This window comes from Arvicola amphibius, chromosome 1 (assembly GCF_903992535.2).
Source record: "Arvicola amphibius chromosome 1, mArvAmp1.2, whole genome shotgun sequence".
NCBI lineage: Eukaryota > Metazoa > Chordata > Mammalia > Rodentia > Cricetidae > Arvicola > Arvicola amphibius.
In genome coordinates, this window is record NC_052047.1 from 840,396 (window position 1) to 858,638 (window position 18,243).

The window sequence follows — 18,243 nt, forward strand, 5'->3', positions numbered from 1 at the left end:
TCTATTTCTTAAAAAGGTTTTTATCCTATGTACACATTAGAGTATCAAATTAGAACCAAGATTTTACTTAAGAAAACTGGTACTAAGAGATTCAAAGAACTAAAGAAGTCACGAGAAACTGTCATGAAATCTATAACCCTCGGCTTCAAATTTTGTACTAATTAAGCAAGATAGAGTAAGACTTTAAGAAATAGGTGTCAGCCGGGCGGTGGTGGCGCACGCCTTTAATCCCAGCACTCGGGAGGCAGAGGCAGGCGGATCTCTGAGTTCGAGGCCAGCCTGGTCTACAAGAGCTAGTTCCAGGACAGGCTCTAGAAACTACAGGGAAACCCTGTCTCGAAAAACCAAAAAAAAAAAAAAAAAGAAATAGGTGTCAGATGGTGGTGGCACATACCTTTAATCCCTGTCCTGGAACTTGCTCTGTAGACCAGGCTGGCCTCGAACTAACAGAGATCTGCCTGCCTCTTCGTCCCGAGTGCTGGGATTAAAGGCATGCGCCACCACCACCTGGCATTGATTTCCATTATTTATGTCTAGATATAAAGCAGGAGAATAAGGTAGAGGGTTTTTAGCTAGGACTAAATTGCACCTGTAATCCCAGCCCTTGGAAGGCAGTGCTGGGATTAAAGGCTTGGTCACTACTTCCTGGCCATCTTTTCCGTTCTTATTTCCCCCTTCTGGTGTGCATCCAGCCTAGGGATTTGTGCATGCTAGGAAAGCCTGACTGAGCTATCTCCAACCCTCAATGAGGACTTTTTGTCAGGATTAATGATTATTTCTTCAGAGAGTACATTCTTACATTCCTAAATTCTCACTTTGGTTCATAGTGAACTCTGGGAGTGATGACTGTTAAATTTTGCAATAATATGAAAGTCGTTGGTGTTGATTTTGTCTCAGAGTACAAACTGATATCAGAACCAACTGTCATTCAAACAAAAGACTCCAAAATAATATATTGAAACCACCTGTTCCTTGAATAAAATCTATTCATGTACAGGAATGAACTTAAACTCTATAGTTGTAAATACCAGAACAGAGTAAAGTTTCCCACAGTGTTAACCTACCTTCAACAACCGTGGGTATACAGGGAGTGAAACAGTCTGTTCTGTACCTTTTCACCTTCCCAGTAGCTATAAAGGAGAAATGTTCCTTTAAGGGTAGAATCCTCCACTGCTTGTAGCTCACAGAGTCCATGGCTCACAGCCAAGGGATCTAGCTATTCAGAATATTCAGTACTGTTTACAGAGGGTGACTTAAAGCCAAGTTAGAAAGAACTTCCTTCTCTAAGCAAAGCTACAAAGCAGATTGCAGGGGTGGGTGTTGTTTAGATTAAGAATGAGGGGGAGTACCAGAACTCAGGGTCACACATCCAGAATTTTGGCCCTAAGTACACCCAACTTCTTCACTGTCCTTGGCCAGAGGTCTTTATGAAAGCATACATTGTCTCCATTGGCAGGTTGGGCTTTCTTGGTGGTGTCTGAAGCTTTCTGGTTTTTCTCAACAGAAAATGCAGGTGAGCTGGGCAGTGGTGGTACTCGCCTTTAGTCCCGGTACTCAGGAGACAGAGGCAGGTGGATCTCAGTGATTTCTAAACCAAGCCAGTTCCTGATGGTAGACAAGGCGTGGGGTACTTACTGTAGGGCAGCCTGAGACACCTCACTCTAGCTCATCCTCGTGAAAAGCTGGCAAATGCACGACAGGACTCAGGAGGGGCCGGCAAGCAGAATAACTCTCCAGGTAAAAAAGCACATCTCAAGATTTAATCCTGAAAACCAACTGGAAGTGTTGATCCAGTCAATCTAGATAAAGACGCATTTGGGGCTTGTTCTTTGTGCTTTTTAATTTGGAGGGAACACTGTTTAACTAAGAAATCTGTTGCTCTAAAGAGAACTAAAAACCACTTCAAGATGTTTAGAAGTGCCGGGCGGTAGTGGCACATGCCTTTAATCCCAGCACTCGGGAGGCAGAGGCAGGTGGATCTCTGAGTTCGAGACCAGCCTGGTCTACAAGAGCTAGTTCCAGGACAGGCTCTAAAGCTGCAGAGAAACCCTGTCTCGAAAAAAAAAATGTTTAGAAGTGTTTTTCCACTTCTGAGTATAGTTAACAGGAGAGATGTGAAAACCTGTGTTGCACGGAGGTTGCTGGCAGAGATAAAGGGCCCCTTGATGTTCTCCAAGCCGCATCTAATCTCTTAGGGATTTTTGGGGGGACAATCTGGGTTTGTTCTTATAATTCAGCAGTGATGTTTTAAAGATAGTTCCTGAGTTAAGGCTGCTGCAGCAGTGCAATGGTAACTGCGGCTGCTGGGATAGCTGCAGTAGTCACTCCAGCCAATCTTTTCGTAGGTGTTTGTTTCAGGGTATAATTAAGTTGTTCTAAAGCAAGTTCCTCATTGTTGATCAGTCTGATTAACAGGAATCCAGGCTTGCACTTATGGTCTGAGAATTAAAGTCAGGAGTTGTCAGGGTACACCGTGGAGTGCGGGTTGGCTGAAGAAAGAAGGTAATCAATCCAAGATGAAATTTTAAAGCCTACGTGGCAACAGGAAGATCCAGCCTCTCTGATGGACTGAACCCTGAACAACCACACAAAGATTTACCGATTGTTACACAAAGTATTTCCTCATAACAAGGCCCCTAATCTAATTTACACGTCTTACCAAAGGAGAACATCACATGTCCTCATGATGTTAGTAAGAGACTCAGGTGAACCTGAGGCGTCTTGTGACCAGAGTCATGGGATGGCTGCAATGCCCCTTCAGTAAACAATTCTACAAATCACAGGAAACAATCATTCTAATAGCTACCCCAGATAAATTGACTGCTGAATTCCTACACCGAGGAGATAAAATCACAGTGTAAGACAATGGGGTGACAATTACAAGTGGCCTGCAGTCTCCATGTGATTGAAACTCAGGAGCAAGTCTCTCTTCTGTTACCACAACGTCTTCTGGTGCCAGTTCACAGTGTGGCTTTACCAGTCCTGTTGGAATCCAAAGAAATCTTGTAGGATAAAGCTGGCATTCCAAATCATGAGGCGAGCAGGACTCAGATGTTGGTTAGGTCCTTTGGGGAGTAAATGCAAAACCATGAGTTTAGATAAAATTCCTTGCTTCTTGTGATGTTTTTCTTCAGGTGTCAAGGTAAAATTGAAGGAAACAATTTAAAACTTTTAAAGTATGAGCTGCTTTGGCAAGTTGTTCCTGAGTAATTCCTCTCTTCTTCCCTTTTGTTTTTGTATTTGATATTTTAGCCTGCCTCTGTGAGTACTGGGATTAAAGGTGTGCACCACCACTGCCCGGCAAAAATTTAGCTTCTTTTTTACTTTATTATATATACAGTGTTCTGCCTGGACACGAGAAGAGGATTTCTTTTTTTAGAGATTAATTATGTATACAGTGCTATGCCTGTATCTATGACTGCAAGACAGAAAAGGGAACCAGATCTCACTAAAAATGGCTGTGAGTCACCATGTGGTTGCTGGGAATTGAACTCAGGACCTCTGGAAGAGCAGCCAGTGCTCTTAACCTCTGAGTCATCTCTCCAGCCCCAAAACAAGACTTCTCTGTGTAGCTTTGGCTGTCCTGGAACTTGCTTTACCAAACTGGAAGTTTTAATATCTTATTATCTTTGTTGATAAGGGTCTCTACATAACTCTGGCTGACCTGGAATTTACTATATAAACTAGGCTGGCCTTGGACTAGAAGAAATCTTACTGCTCCTGCCTCCCGAGTGCAGGGACTAAGTATGTGCACCACTACGCGGGACTTCATCTTTAAGTCTTAACTTTCGCATACATCAAATCCCTTCCTCGGACTCACAAATTGGATAAGCCTTTTATTATTATTTTTCCTTTCCATCTGGAAACATCCAATCATATTAGCCTTCTCATAGCTTGTAAAGCTTTTACATATTTTTCTCTCCATACTTACATAGTAACCCATTTTAACCTTCCTTAATACCTGTATAACTTTTTACCTTTTTTATCTGTACATATCCATCCATTTTAAGCTTTACATATAAGTCTTTTTTCATTAAAACGGTCCATTTTTGTATCCATTTAACTTATTTATTTACTTTTAATAGTCTGACATAGGTATTTAATTATTGAGAGTAGTCACTGAAAAGTTAAGTCTTAACCATCATTAGAGAATAAAGGAATAATAAAAAGCCACTTTAAGTCGATAGCAACAGCGGCGGTGGCTTTGAGCTTGTTTTCTGTTGGAATCTGTCTGTGAGCTTGCCCATCACCGCTGGAAGCCTCAGCCCTTGGGAAAGGGCAGGGCCTGACCTTCCCGTTCCAAACGTTTGAGGTCTCATCACCGTCTGTGTTTTCTCTCGGGAGGCGGCAGCAATCTCTTGACTGCTGTCTTTTTATAGATTAAGGAAGTTCTTCGTAGGTTTTGTCTGTTGGTGCAAGAAGACCTACAGAGTGTCAAGATCAGGGAATTTGTTTACTTAAGTCCTGCGGCAGAATCTGTGAGCCTGTTGGGAGATTCCTTTGATGATGTTTGTTAACCAAATCAGGGCTGGCACGTAACTGAGCCTCAGTTTCAAAGTCTTCTTATTTAAGAAAATCTGATAATTAAGCTTCTATTTTAAAGTTGTTAAATTTGTAGCTTCAACAAACAGCGCGTTCGTCCTTTGTAGCTAGAGTCAGAGTGGTTTCAAAGTGGAATCTGAGTTTCAGGTATGGATGAACTGACCAGGAGGAGCTGGCTGAGGCCAGTTTGCAGTGGTAGCAGCTGGTGGCCAGACTGCTAATTTGTGTGGTGAAGATAAGTCAGGTGACAAAGGGGCCCCATGGGAATTGTATTTGTGTGGTGCGCCAAAGATGAATGCTTGCAAGCTTGTGTGAATGGCATCGGCTAACTTTTGTTTTTGTTTTGTTTTGTTTGCTTTGGGTTTTTTTTGTCACTGTGTAACAGCCCTGGCTGTCCTGGAAGTAGACCAGACTAGCCTCGAACTCACAAATATCCACCTGCTTCTGCCACTATCACCCGGCTAGTTTTAGCTTCTTTAAGCAAAATTGTTTCTTTTGTTTTGTTGTGTTTCTCAAGACAAGGTTTCTCTTTGTTGCCCTGGCTATCCTGGTCACTCTCAAACTCACAGAGATGCACCTGCCTCTGCCTCCCGAGTGCTGGGATTAAAGGCGTGTGTCATCACTGCCCAGTTTAAGTAAAGTTCTTAACTGCTGTGCATGCAGATTAGATACAGGAGACAAAGAATTTCCCATAATGAAAGCAAAGTGGAAAGGCAGGTACTGTGCTGCATGCTTAAGAGAAAAGTGCACTCTTTCCTTGCGATGGAAGTTGAAATAAAAATCAAACAAGAAAAATAAAGTTGGTGATCGAGGGGAGTTTTTAGGGCTCGGAACCCCTGCTCCTGAGATCAACTACCAACCAGTTCAGCAGACCTAAGATGTCCAAATTTTAATCCCAGCACTTCAGAAGCAAACGCAGGCAGATCCATGTGAGTTGAAGACCAACCAGGACTACATAATAAAGCCCTATCTCAAAAATGCCAATGCAAGCGTACATATGTACGTACATACATAGTGAGAAAGGGGGCAAAAGAGATGGCTTAGTATTTAAAAGCAGTTACTGCTCTTGCAGAGATTTGAACTTGGTTCCCAGTACACCGTGGGAGTCAGGGGAAGCCACTGACCACCTGCAACTCCAGCTCCAAGGGGCCCAACATCCTCTTGGGGACTTGATCACCCACGCTAAGTGCACAGACCCACACATAAGCACACACACAAACATATCTTCAAAGTAAGAAAAGACTTGAAGGAACAGTGTGGTGGTGTAGTCCTGTAATCCTAGAACTAAGAAGTCAAAACCAAGAGGATTGCTTTAAAATGAGCTCTTTTCTCAAAAACAAACAAACAAAAACAAGCAAACAAACAGACAAATTTCAACAGAATGTTCTCTTAATGGCAAATTCCTGAGTAGTTTAACTCTATTCATTTAGTTTGGAGATAGCTGGCCCTTTTGAAAAGGCCTCAATCCTCAAGAGGGATTGTGGACAACTGAGAAAACAATAAGGGGCTGAGCAGTTGGATGTCAGAGTGGCTGTGGTTCTTCTTGGCTGTCTTTGATCATATCTGCATCAGGTGAACAAGGAAAGATCTGATATGAAGTCATTTCCACTTTCCAGCCCCTTAGGGCAGATTAAACACCAAAATAAAAGATGAGAACCCCCTTTCTATCACTTGAGGGCTGCAAAGATGGCACAGCAGTTAAGAGCACCTGTTCCTCCTATCGCTCACCTCAGGCTACTCACAGCCACCTGCAATACCAGTTCTGTGGGAATGGTTTTTCTGGGAAATGCTGCTTGAAGCTTGTCTTTACAAATCTTTCACCCAACCTGTACCCAATTTAATAATGTGCTTTGAGATCATTTATGACTACACACTCATTCTGCTCACATACTGTATATTCAACCTGTTAAAAATTAATTGAGCTCTAAGGAAAGCATTGTAATCCATCCTGCTATGTTTTGGACTTCCAATGTCCCTACAAGCTTAGACAAATGCACAGGTTTGCTTGCACCATGGTCCCTATTTTGTGACTTTTTTTTTCATGGCCCTGGCTCAGAACAAAGTGTGTGTGTGAGATAAAGTGACTGGGCCTCAGACGCATGTAGATACAAAGAGATCACATATCTAATTGTAACTGTGTCCTGCTCTGAGTTAGAAGGACCAGCAGGATATTATTCTCCCTTATGAGTCTCCTGTGAAAGATTAAAAGAAAGTTTCCTCATTTCTCCTCATTACCATACATGATGTATATTACTGATAGTATGTATCAGTGTTGCTCAAACAGAGAGAGGATGTCTTTGTTGATGACTACTTTTAAGATTAGGATTCTCTTATATTAGAACATGAGAAAACAAAACTTTTCTGAATAACTCAGACCCACTCTTGGGTAAATGTGACCAAGAATTAGTTTTCTTCTTTACATGGTATTGCCACTTATTCAATGGCTGGATCTAATGTCCTCTTCTGATCTCAGAGGGCACCTGCATACACGTGCCATTCACTCAAACAGACCCATACATATACACAAAGTTAAAAATAAATCTTTAAGACAGACTTAGAGCATGGTGCTTAATAATATTTAAAAATTTTAATCCATATCTAAATGAATACCCTTAATAAATAAAGGTCATCTCCACGGATTATCTAAGAGAAGTATTTAAACAGTATTTTATGTTGTTAGAGTGAGACTTGCCCTGGCCAGACGGAAAGTCTTCCATAAACCAGGCTTGCCTTGAACTTGCTGTCTGGTTCTCAAGTGCTGGGATCACAGACTTAGGCCATCATTCCCAGCTCAATGATAAGTTACTTAAAATGCTACCTAACTAGAAAATTGGGTTCATTTAATAAAGCAAAGAACAAGTGTTATATAACTGTTAGACGATGTCAAAGCATTTGTGAGCAATGGAGAGAAGAACTTGCCACTCAAGCCAGACAACTGGAGTACAATGCCCCAAACCCACAGAAACCAGGCCGTGATAACTCGACTCTGTAACCCAATCACTTCTACTGTGAGATTGGACAGGAGAGTTGCCTGTGCCTTGGTGGGCTTGGAATACTCAGCACAGAAAAACCTCAGCAAGGTGGGAGGTGAGAACCAACTCCGAAGAGCTGCCCTCTAACCGTTGCCCCGTGTGTCTTGGTATGAGTGTATGTCCTCCTCGTGATTTAAATAAATAACACATATTAATAACGTATTTACTGGATTTAGAATTAGTACTGTTCGGATTTTAATGCCCCCAAAGGCTCCCTGTGTTTGAACACTTAGTCTCCAGTTGGTGCTGCTTGTTTTGAAACGCTGCTGCTGGACATTTTCCTGTCTGCTCTCTGCATCCTGAGTGCAGACGCAATGTAACCATCCCCTTCACTTCCTGCCAGCATGTTCTCCGAGACAAAATACACCTCTCCACCCTTAAATTTCTTATCAAGTGTATCATTAGAACAATAACAAAACAATAACAAAAGTAATTAATAGAAGTATCATTTTTTTTTTGCTGTTGGTTGGTTGGTTAGTACTTTTGTTTGTGGCACAGAAGTCAGAGAATACTTGCAGGTCATTATATTTGGCAATGAGTACCCTTACCTGCTGAGCCATCTTGCAAGTCCTGCTTTTTTTTTATTTAACCTTTTAGATCTTTTTCTTTTGTGATTATAAAGTAAACTTTTATTGTCTTCCTGTGCCATAAGACCTTCTCTGAGAACAGGCTAATCTTTTGATAACCACAGGGTACATGTGTAAATTTTATCCCTGTGCAGATGGTTGATACACCACTGATAACAAAAGGGTGGACTCAAGGGAAATATGATCTCAGACCAACTTTTACTACATCAAGCACAGAACAACAGCCCACCTGGGATCTTCTGCACTAAGACCATTCACTATAAAGATTATTGACTTAACCTTTAAAACCGATGATGCACCCAGCACGGTTAATTTTTTTTAATGATTAATGTCAGATACTAAGATTTTAAATCTACCTCGCAAATAAACTTCCTAAGGATCACACTGTAGGTTTTCCTACATCTACGTTCCCATTTTCTTTATTTGATTGGTATAAATTCTCATGGCATTAGAGTATGTGTTTAGGGAATTCTATTAATTACTAGTATTTATTATTGGTAACAATTATTAATATAATTAATGTAATAATAGCAGATATTAATTCAACCCTATTCATAACTTTGCTTTTAAATATTTTAAAAATTCCATGTACATATTTATCTGTGAGTATGTGTATGTGTGCTGAGGTCAGTAGGAATAATTCTCTCCTTTCCCCATCTGGGTCTCAGGGATCAAACTCAAGTTGCCAGGCTTACTGGCAAGGACCTTTACCCACTGGGCAATCTCTCAAGTCCCAGTGAGATATTTGTTTCTAAGACTGGCACACTAGTCCTGGACAAGGTAGAAGGCACCCTGTGTATAAGAGTCTTTATTGGGAAGAGTTAAGCCTTGCTGGGCATCTAGTCACCCCTGTAAGACTAGAACTTGGGAGACAGAGGTGGGAAGATCAGAAGTGCAAGGTCCTCCCCAGCCACACTGTGAATTCCAGGCCAGCCTCGGATACATAAGACCTTGTTTCCCAAAAAAGGAAGGAAGGAAGGAAGGAAGGAAGGAAGGAAGGAAGGAAGGAAGGAAGGAAGGAAGGAAGGAAATAAGAAGGAAAAAAGTGCATATACATCACACACACAAATAAGTAACTAAAAATTTTTGGAAGAAAATGACAGAAAAACAAATGGACAGACAGGCTCTGGTTTAAAAAGAAAAGACAAGGGTGATTTGTATATGCATCTAGGACTTCCCAGAGCTAGATTAGGGAACTCCCAACCAAGGCTAATAACATTGATTACTGCTTTTTATTTTTCTTTTTTAGCATTTATTAGCATAATCTTTGGGGGAGAGGCTCACACATGCTGCAGGGCACACGTAGAGGCCAGGGGACCACCTGAGGGAGTTGCATGGCAGCTACTCAGGTCATCAGCCTTGCCTCCACCCGCTGAGCCATCTCCCTGGCTGCCCAGCTGACTTCAGCATCTGCAATGGCCAGCCACTGTGCTAAGGGCTCAGTCAGTGGTCTCACATAGGCACTGCCTCCCCTTTCTATGAGGAGGAAGTCCTTATCTCCATAATTTTGTAGATAAAGTTCTGGAGCTTTTCAGTTCATGGATCATGACCTCACCACGGTAAAGAAAGGAGCCTGAGCTCTAAGGTTTTCCTGACTCAGAGAATTCAGCCCACTCAGCCTCAAGTGAGAGGGCAGTGGGGTGAACGAAGCCGCCCAATTTCCAGACATCCCTCCTAGACAGAGCATCCCTGCCCCCACTCATCGGTGGCTTCGTTTCTCAGGGTAAGCTCTTTGATCAAACTTGACACCCTGTGGTTAAAACACAAGCTTCTCTCTGTGAGGTTCCCAGCACCTCTCTGATGGAATTGGATACTTTTACTTCTCCCCACTCATCATTTTTTTTTTTTTTCAGTTTGGTGATGCCCCAGGTGTATAGCCACAGAATGCCAGGTGTTGGACAACAGTTGGCACTATGAAATTAAGAACTCACTATGCAGCTGATGCTGCCCTTGAGCTCCTGATCTTCCTGTCTCCACCTCCGAAATGATGGAAGTACAGGTATATGCCACCATTCCTGATTTCATGTGGTGCGGGGGATTGAACCTAGGGCTTTGTGCTTGTTAGCATGCTAAGCAAACTCTCTACCAGCTAAGCTAAAGCTACAATGCCATCTTTTTAAATTATTGTGCATGTATGGGTGTTGTTTTTTCTCTAATTTTCCATTTTTTTATTTTCTGTGTATGGGTATTTTCCCCGCATGTGTCTGGGCATCTGTGTTTCACGCTTGTGCCATGCCTGAGGGTACCAGATGGCTCTGACTGGAACTGGAGTTACAGACAGTTGTGAGCCAACATGCAGGTGTTGAGAATCGAACCTAGGTCCTGTGGACGAACAGTCAATGTTCTTAACCACTGAACTATCTCTCCAGCTCCTGTGTATGGGTGTTTCCCCTTGAATGTATGTCTGTGTGCCTGGTGCCCATGGAAACCAAGAAAGAGCATCAGATCTCTTGGAACTAAAACTACAGATGGTTGTGGGTGCTGGGAATTGAACCCTGATCCTCTGCAAGAATGGGAAGTACCCTTTACCACTGAGCCACCTCTCCAGCCCCCATTTTTTTTTTGTTTTATTTTTTTCTTTTGAAGCAGTGCTTCACATAACATAACCCAGACTAGCCTCAAACTCACCATGGTGTTCCCATTTGCTTTCGCAAGCCTCTTGCTTTACCCTTTCTGTTAAGGTCTCAGGTTGCATAACACTGTCATTTCTAGAGTTTAGAGCTAGTGGAAGGAAGGCAGGTGGATCTCTGTGAGTTCAAGGCCAGCCTGGTCTGCAAGAACAAGTTCCAGGACAAGCTCCAAAGCTACAGAGAAATGTAAGCAGAGACTTTTTTTATTCATTAACCAATGGTTAATATTCATATTAATATAATAATAGTCATAAAACATATTCATAGAATACAGAGGGGAATTCCACATCAGAGAAACCCTGTCTGGGGAGTGGGAAAGAGGTAGTGAAGAGAAAGTTGGAAGTATATGGCAGGAAGAAAACCAAATATCCTTAACTATGGTAGGGTGTTGGTGGAGACTGCTTGTTTGTTTCCTGGCCTCTCAGCCCCAAATAATCATACAGAAACTATATTAATTGCAATACTGTTTGGCCAATAGCTTAAGCATATTTCTGGCTATCTCTTATATCTTAAATTAACCCACTTCTATGATTTTATAGTTTACCACAAGGCTCGTGGTTTATTGGCAAGGCTCTGGGTGTCTGTCTCCTCCAGTAGCTACATGGTGTCTCTCTTACTCCGCCTACTCTGTCCTCCTCTATCTGCTTGGAATTTCTGCCTCACCCTGTTCTGCACTGCTATAGGACTAAAGCAGATTCTTTATTAACCAATGGCATTCACATTGATGTGGGAGGGGAATCCCACATCAACAGGGTTAATTGGAGGATGCAGTTCATCAGACAGCTATAGAGACTGATACAGCCACTCACAGGCAGCTAGGTAATAATCCTGGAATTACTGGGTAAATGTCAAGATTCATGCAATGAGTGGCAGCTCAGAATGTGTACCCTCCCTGTAAAGAGAACTAACCATGATAATTTCACTTATTATCAATTATTTATTAATTACCAATTAGGCAATTAAATTTGTCTCCTTTAGAGAAGGGGTGGAAGGAACTGGAGGGGAAAGGACTGGGACTTTGGAGACCCCAGAGCAGGAGCAGCCGAAAGGACACAGAAAGCACCAAGTGTGGTAATTTTCTTGTCATGCGTTAATAGCTGCTAGAAGTATCTGTCATGGAAGTGTTAAACAAGGTAGACAAAACTTCTCAACCTGGTGATGTGAGCCTGGCTTAGCCAATGTTAACCCCAGGATAGGCCTGACATATAAACACAGACTGACCCTGTTGGCAGAGATGAACTAAGCATGGACAAAAACATGGACTTCTTATCCCCAGGGCCAGTCTACATTTTCAGTCATGTAGACAAAACTGGGGTTTCATAATGAACTTTTCCTTCTGGAGGCCAGGTAGAAGGTCTCTTTTGTCCTGCAAGAGTCAGTGAGGTATTCTCACAGAGAGAAGTTCATTGCAGAGATGAATTTGCTTTTCCTGACCTCAAACCTGAATCTCATCCAACACAGCCTCTGGCCAGGCCATTCAGTCCTTAAGAGTGGAGGCTGGAGACTTTGCTCCTGTTTGGATGGAATGGTCAGAAACTAACACGAATTTTTCATTTTTCATTTGGCATTGTCAAACTAGACATTGTAGAGTTTCTACATGTTGTTTTTCTTCTTGTAAATTAAAGTTCTCAGGAAAAGAGCACAAATTTGATAAAGATTTTACAAAGACAATGGATTTATTAGAGCTTTATGATTTGGGATTGTGGAGAGTTAGAACACCATAATCCAGAGCCATGCTGTCTTGGAATATCCTCTCCCCTGCTACCTTTGGTTTCTTTGAGACAGGGTTTCTTTGTGACAGGGTTTCTTTGTGTAACAGTCCTAGCTGTCCTGGAAATCACTTTGTTGACCAGTCTGGCCTCAAACTCACTGAGATCCACTGGCCTCTGCCTCCCAAAGTGCCACCACCGCCTGGCTATCTTGGAATATCTTTAACCCACTTCATGGCCCACATCTCTGAAATAATATCCTTGTGAATATCATGCAAAACCTTCTGGAATGTATTAAATGTAACATATCCTAGCTTCCATCAATCCAAAAGCTAAAAATGCCGGATACAGATAGCATCTAAGACCTATAACAGAGATTCCTCTCCACACTGCACTTGAACCTGCCTACCTGATATGCCCTCCAGGGTATTTGAAAATGCATTGATTTATGACTTCCTTTTGCTATGTAACCATAAAAACTTAAGCCATCACCCTGTTGGAACATCTTACTTGAGACAGCCTGAATCCATGTTTCTTGGCCATGGTCACCCATATTTGTTCAAGAATAAACTATCTCATATTGTCTTTGAGATGACAGCTGTGTTTTCTTTTGTTTTGATTTGGTTTGGTTTGTTTTTTTCGAGACAGGGTTTCTCTGTAGCCCTGGCTGTCCTGAAACTTGCTCTGTAGACCAGTCTGGCCTTGAACTCACAGAGATCCGCCTGCCTCTGCCTCCCGAGTGCTGGGATTAAAGGCGTGTGCCACCACCGCTTGGCACGTATGCTAGCTTAATAGTGACTGGTATTGGTGGTTAGTGCTCTACTCCAAATAGACTTTCAGCTACGCATGTTACTGGTATTTGAATCTTAGCAATCCTTTGATCTGACAGTCCTCTGAGGTGATTGACAGATGTGTGAACTGAAGCTCTAAGGGAAGAGCTACCCCTATGCTGATAAAGAACAAAGACTGTGCAGAGACAGAATGTTGCAAGTCCAGAGACAAATTATCCTGTGCTGTTTTAGTCTCCTTAACAGCCATTTATTGCCTGTCTCTGCTTCACCCAACATTCTGGGATGGACAGACAGACCCTCTCTTCTCCCAACCCAGGAGCTAAAAGGTCATCAGGCAGCACCTGAGGCTCCAGTGAGGGTTTCTTCTCTTTGCTGCAAACTGCTTACCTGATATTTCCACCAGTGTATCTGAAAAGTGCTTTGATTTCTGATTTGCTTTGTTCTGTTAGCATATATATAATGAAACTGTTACCATATTAGAAGATGGCATTTGTAGCAATTTGAATTTGTGTTTATGGGTTCATGGCTACTCATTTTTAGCTCCAGAATAAATAATTCTCTATGCTTCTCTCTTCTACCTTTGTCTCTCTGCTTCTCTCAATCTTGACTTTTTAGAGAGGGTATGGCCATACAGACCAGAATGGCCTCGAACTCACAGAGACCTACCTGCCTGTGCCTCCAGAGTGATAGGATTAAAGGCATTGCCACTATGCCCACTATAAATTATCTATTATTTCCTTTAAGATAAGAATTGTTGTTTGTTTTGTTTTGTTTTTTGCTTTCTGTTCATATTGTATGCTTTGCATCACAATAGCTACCCTTTTCATTTAAAAAACTATAAACATGAGAATCAGCTGGGTGGTGGTGGCGCACGCCATTAATCCCAGCACTCGGGAGGCAGAGGCAGGCAGATCTCTGTGAGTTCGAGACCAGCCTGGTCTACAAGAGCTAGCTCCAGGACAGGCTCTAAAGCTGCAGAGAAACCCTGTCTCGAAAAACCAAAAAATAAATATAAATAATAAATAAACACGAGAATCCCTAAGATCACACAAACACATAGCAAATAATAAAATTAGGTCTTGAAGCCAGGCTGGGTGGTGCCTGCCTTCAGTTCCATCACTGGGAGACAAAGGTAGGCAGGTCCCTGGAGGTTCAAGGTCAGGCTGGTCTACATAGAGAATTCTAGGTCAGACAGAACTGCATAATGAGACTGTGTCTTAAGAAATAAAAATTTAGGCAGGCCTTGGCATCGCACACCTTTAATCCCAGCACTTGGGAGACAGAGGCAGGTGAATCTCTTGAGTTTGACGCCAGCTTGGTCTACAGAGAGCAATTTCCAGGGCAGCTGAGGTTACACAGAAAAAACCTTGTCTTGAAAAACCAAAACCTAAAAACAAAAAGAAAAAAAAACAGAAAAAATTATGTATTGAACTGATATATTCCAATTCCAGCTCTTTCTACCAAAATGAGATATCTCTGTTTAAAGCTGTCAATAGATTTCCACCTGACAAACGGTTACTTCAGATACTTACATTTAGGTGTGCCTTAGTTTTCTGGTTCTACCTATTATCATTCATCTCTTTCAACCTGTGCTTGATAACAGAATTATGCAGCGGTCCTCATAAACCAAACGCGCTGTGCTCTCTCTGTCAGTGTAGTGAGTGAATGAATCCTTCCTTCAGTGCTTTCTCAAATCGACAAATTACCATCTAGATCCATCCCAAATCTCGCCTCCCCTGTGAGCCTCATCCTGACCTTCTCCTGCTCGGGCACCTATATTTCATGTTCTATAATTGCACTCATAAGATTGGGGAAATGATTCACAGCATAGAGAGGACAAGGTTCTGGTATGACAGAAACACCAGAGCACCAAGGGCCACAGCATTGCCATTGAGCAGAGACATGAAACGGATCATATAGTTAAAAAGTTTTAAAAGCATTTGTTCTATGATTTGATCTTGTGTTTCTTCAAATCTATGAAATTAAAATCAGTTTCTTCAGAAAAAGAAAAAAATCAAGCAAAATTATTTATTCTCTCTGTCTCTCTGTCTCTCTGTCTCTCTGTGTGTGTGTGTGTGTGTGTGTGTGTGTGTGTGCGTGTGCATACAACTTTCAGACATTGGTCCTCTCCTTCCACCTCACAGATTCCAGGGATTAAACTCAGGTCGTCAGGCTTGGCAGCAAATGTCGTCACCTGTTGAAATCATCTTCCAGGATTGGGAAGTGAATCTTGAAGCTGAATTTTATGCAGAGAGCCAGCAATCTAGGTCATGGATAGTCACCCTGAAAACCTCGCCTTGAATCTTATCTCCAGCCAGCGGGCTTTCCTGGGCACTCCCTCTGGTCAGGTGGTCAGCTTTGTCCCTAGTGGTGGTGCCTGTCTTACTATCTCCCCTCCTCTTGAAACACCCATGAGATAGGCAGCACCTGCCAGCACCAACCTTGTCGTCCTCCAGGAACGCCTCCACTGGAGAGTGCAGTAAGTGAGCCATCCACAGTGTCCACACACAGAGCTGTCTACACATTACCAATGAGCCGGTGTGATGGTTCACCAGGTAACTGTCCCTCCCTCCAAACCTGAGGATCTAAGTTCCACCCCCCAAATCCTCATGGTTGGAAGGGAAACCGACTTCTAGCAACTTGTTCTTGGACCACTGCGCCTGCTCCTCAACATACACACACACACAACTAAAATAAATAATTGTAGTAACTAAAATAAAATACCTTTAACAATATTTGCGTGCAGATTCCTTTCTAGAGTATGTTTTACAAATGTGCTCCCACAGGGGAGTACATCTGAGCTCTGATACATTTTATTTAATCAAGTAGTTTTCCCTGGGCATGTCTTACGTGAACGGCACAAAACCATGCTCTAGGAGAGAAAGGTGACAGAGCTGATCTCCTTCTGGGCTATAATCCTAGTGCAGCTCAGTTGACAGTGCAGACAGACAGGAAATTAAACCTTAGAAAGGACAGCATGAAAATGCCCCAAGGGAGAGCGACAGAAAGGGAAGCCACTCCTGAAGCAGATTCTGCCCATCCGCAAGGAGCTGGTGTGCAGCTGTGCCAGGACTGGAGATGGCTTAGATGGGAGGGCATGTGGAAACTGATTAGAGTGTCTGACAAAACCTTCCCAAATGCTGGAGCTGTTGTTTTTAGGTTGACATTATCTCTGTAGCCAGACTCTATAACCCCCAGGTTTTTCTGTCTCTCTCTTGCTCGACTGTAGCAACTCCCTGAAGCAAAACCAGATTTCTTTATCTTTGCTTTATTTTTATTCTTATTATTTTATTTTTCTAGTTTGTCAAGACAGGGTTTCATTATTTAGCTCTGACTGTCCTGGAACTCATTCTGTAGATCAGGATGACCTCGAACTCACAGAGATCCTCTGCCTCTGCCTCCTGAATGCTGGGACTAAATTAGACACATGCCACTAAGCCCAGCTAAAATCCAAACCTTGAAACAAAATGTATACTGAACTGAGGAGTTGGTCAGTCATAGTCAAATACCAGTACCTGAGAACTCCCTTTCTTTCTCCTGATGCTCGTCTCTAAGGGGGAGTCTAGAAACGTTGGTTAACTGAAAACTACAAAAACATTGCTCTTATCAAGCATGGTGATGCACGCCTTTAATCCCAGTGCTTTGGAGACAGAGACAAGCAGATCTCTGTGAGTCCTAGGCCATCCAGGGCTACATAAAGAGCCTGTCTCCAAAACAAAATAAAACAAAAAAGAAACAAATTCTACAGATACTGTGCGGTCTTGAAAGAAAATGAAAGGGAATGTGACTATTAGGAGGTGTGGAACTCCTTGTTGGAGTGGATGTGGTCTTACTACAGGAAGTGTGTCACTGTGGAGGTGGGTTTTGAGATCTCATATATGCTCAAGCCACACCAAGTGAGACAGTCTACTTCCTGTAGCCTGCCAGTCCTTCTCCAGAACCAGGTCTGCCTGCCTGCTGCCATGTCCCACACAATGATAATGAACTGAACCTCTGAACTGTAAGCCACCCCATTAAATATTTTCCTTGATAAGATTTGCCATGGTCATAGTGTTTCTTCATAGCAAAGAAACCCAAACTAAGAAAGATCCCGTGTATATAAATATAAGCCTCTTGATTTTTATTACAACCCTTGGTTTTTTGTGGTTTCGTGACAAAGCCATGTGTGGGCCAGGCTGGCCTTGAACTCCTCCCCTTAAAGCTGCCCTAGCTGTAAATATAATCCGAATTTATGTCCTAAATTACCTAATTCTGCTTCTATGCTCACTACTCAATCTATTTTCTTCGGTTTGTGTGCAGATTCTGCTAAGCAGGTGGTTTGTAGCCTGCAGATGACAGCATCCACCAGCTGTTAGCATTACACATGGCTCTGATTTAAATGCTTAATTGCTCTCAGAGCACTTAATTTACAGCTCATAAACCCCTCCCAGATGGCAACAATGATGGTTTTCTTTGAATTAACTTTGGAGAGAAATAAAAGCTTAGGTTCACAATTGGTCCCCTAACACCCTGTGCCTGCATCTGGAGCATGAGGGTGGGACTTGCCTTCTATTTGGTGTCCAGGTTAACCAGCAACAATAGATGACTAAGTCATTACAAACTATCCCAATGTCCTCAGGATATGACCATAAAGAGAAGTACTGTAATCCCGCCGGCTGAGAATAAGACTCCTACTACAATTTTGAGCCACATTTGAAGCAAACTTTAATTAAATACTCACCAGGATGATGGACTCTGGCCAAATCCATTTTGGGGTTCTCAGAAAATAGCGATTAGTCCCATTTTGCAGAGACTTCAACAGGCAAACCCATAAGGCTGTGTATCCCCCACCAGATCCAATCAGGACAAACATATATCCTGATGTGTTTCCTGCCTGATACGTCCTGCCTACATCAAATCAGGAGCAAGCACATATCCTGACATACTTCTGCCCATGTACTTCCCGTTTACAT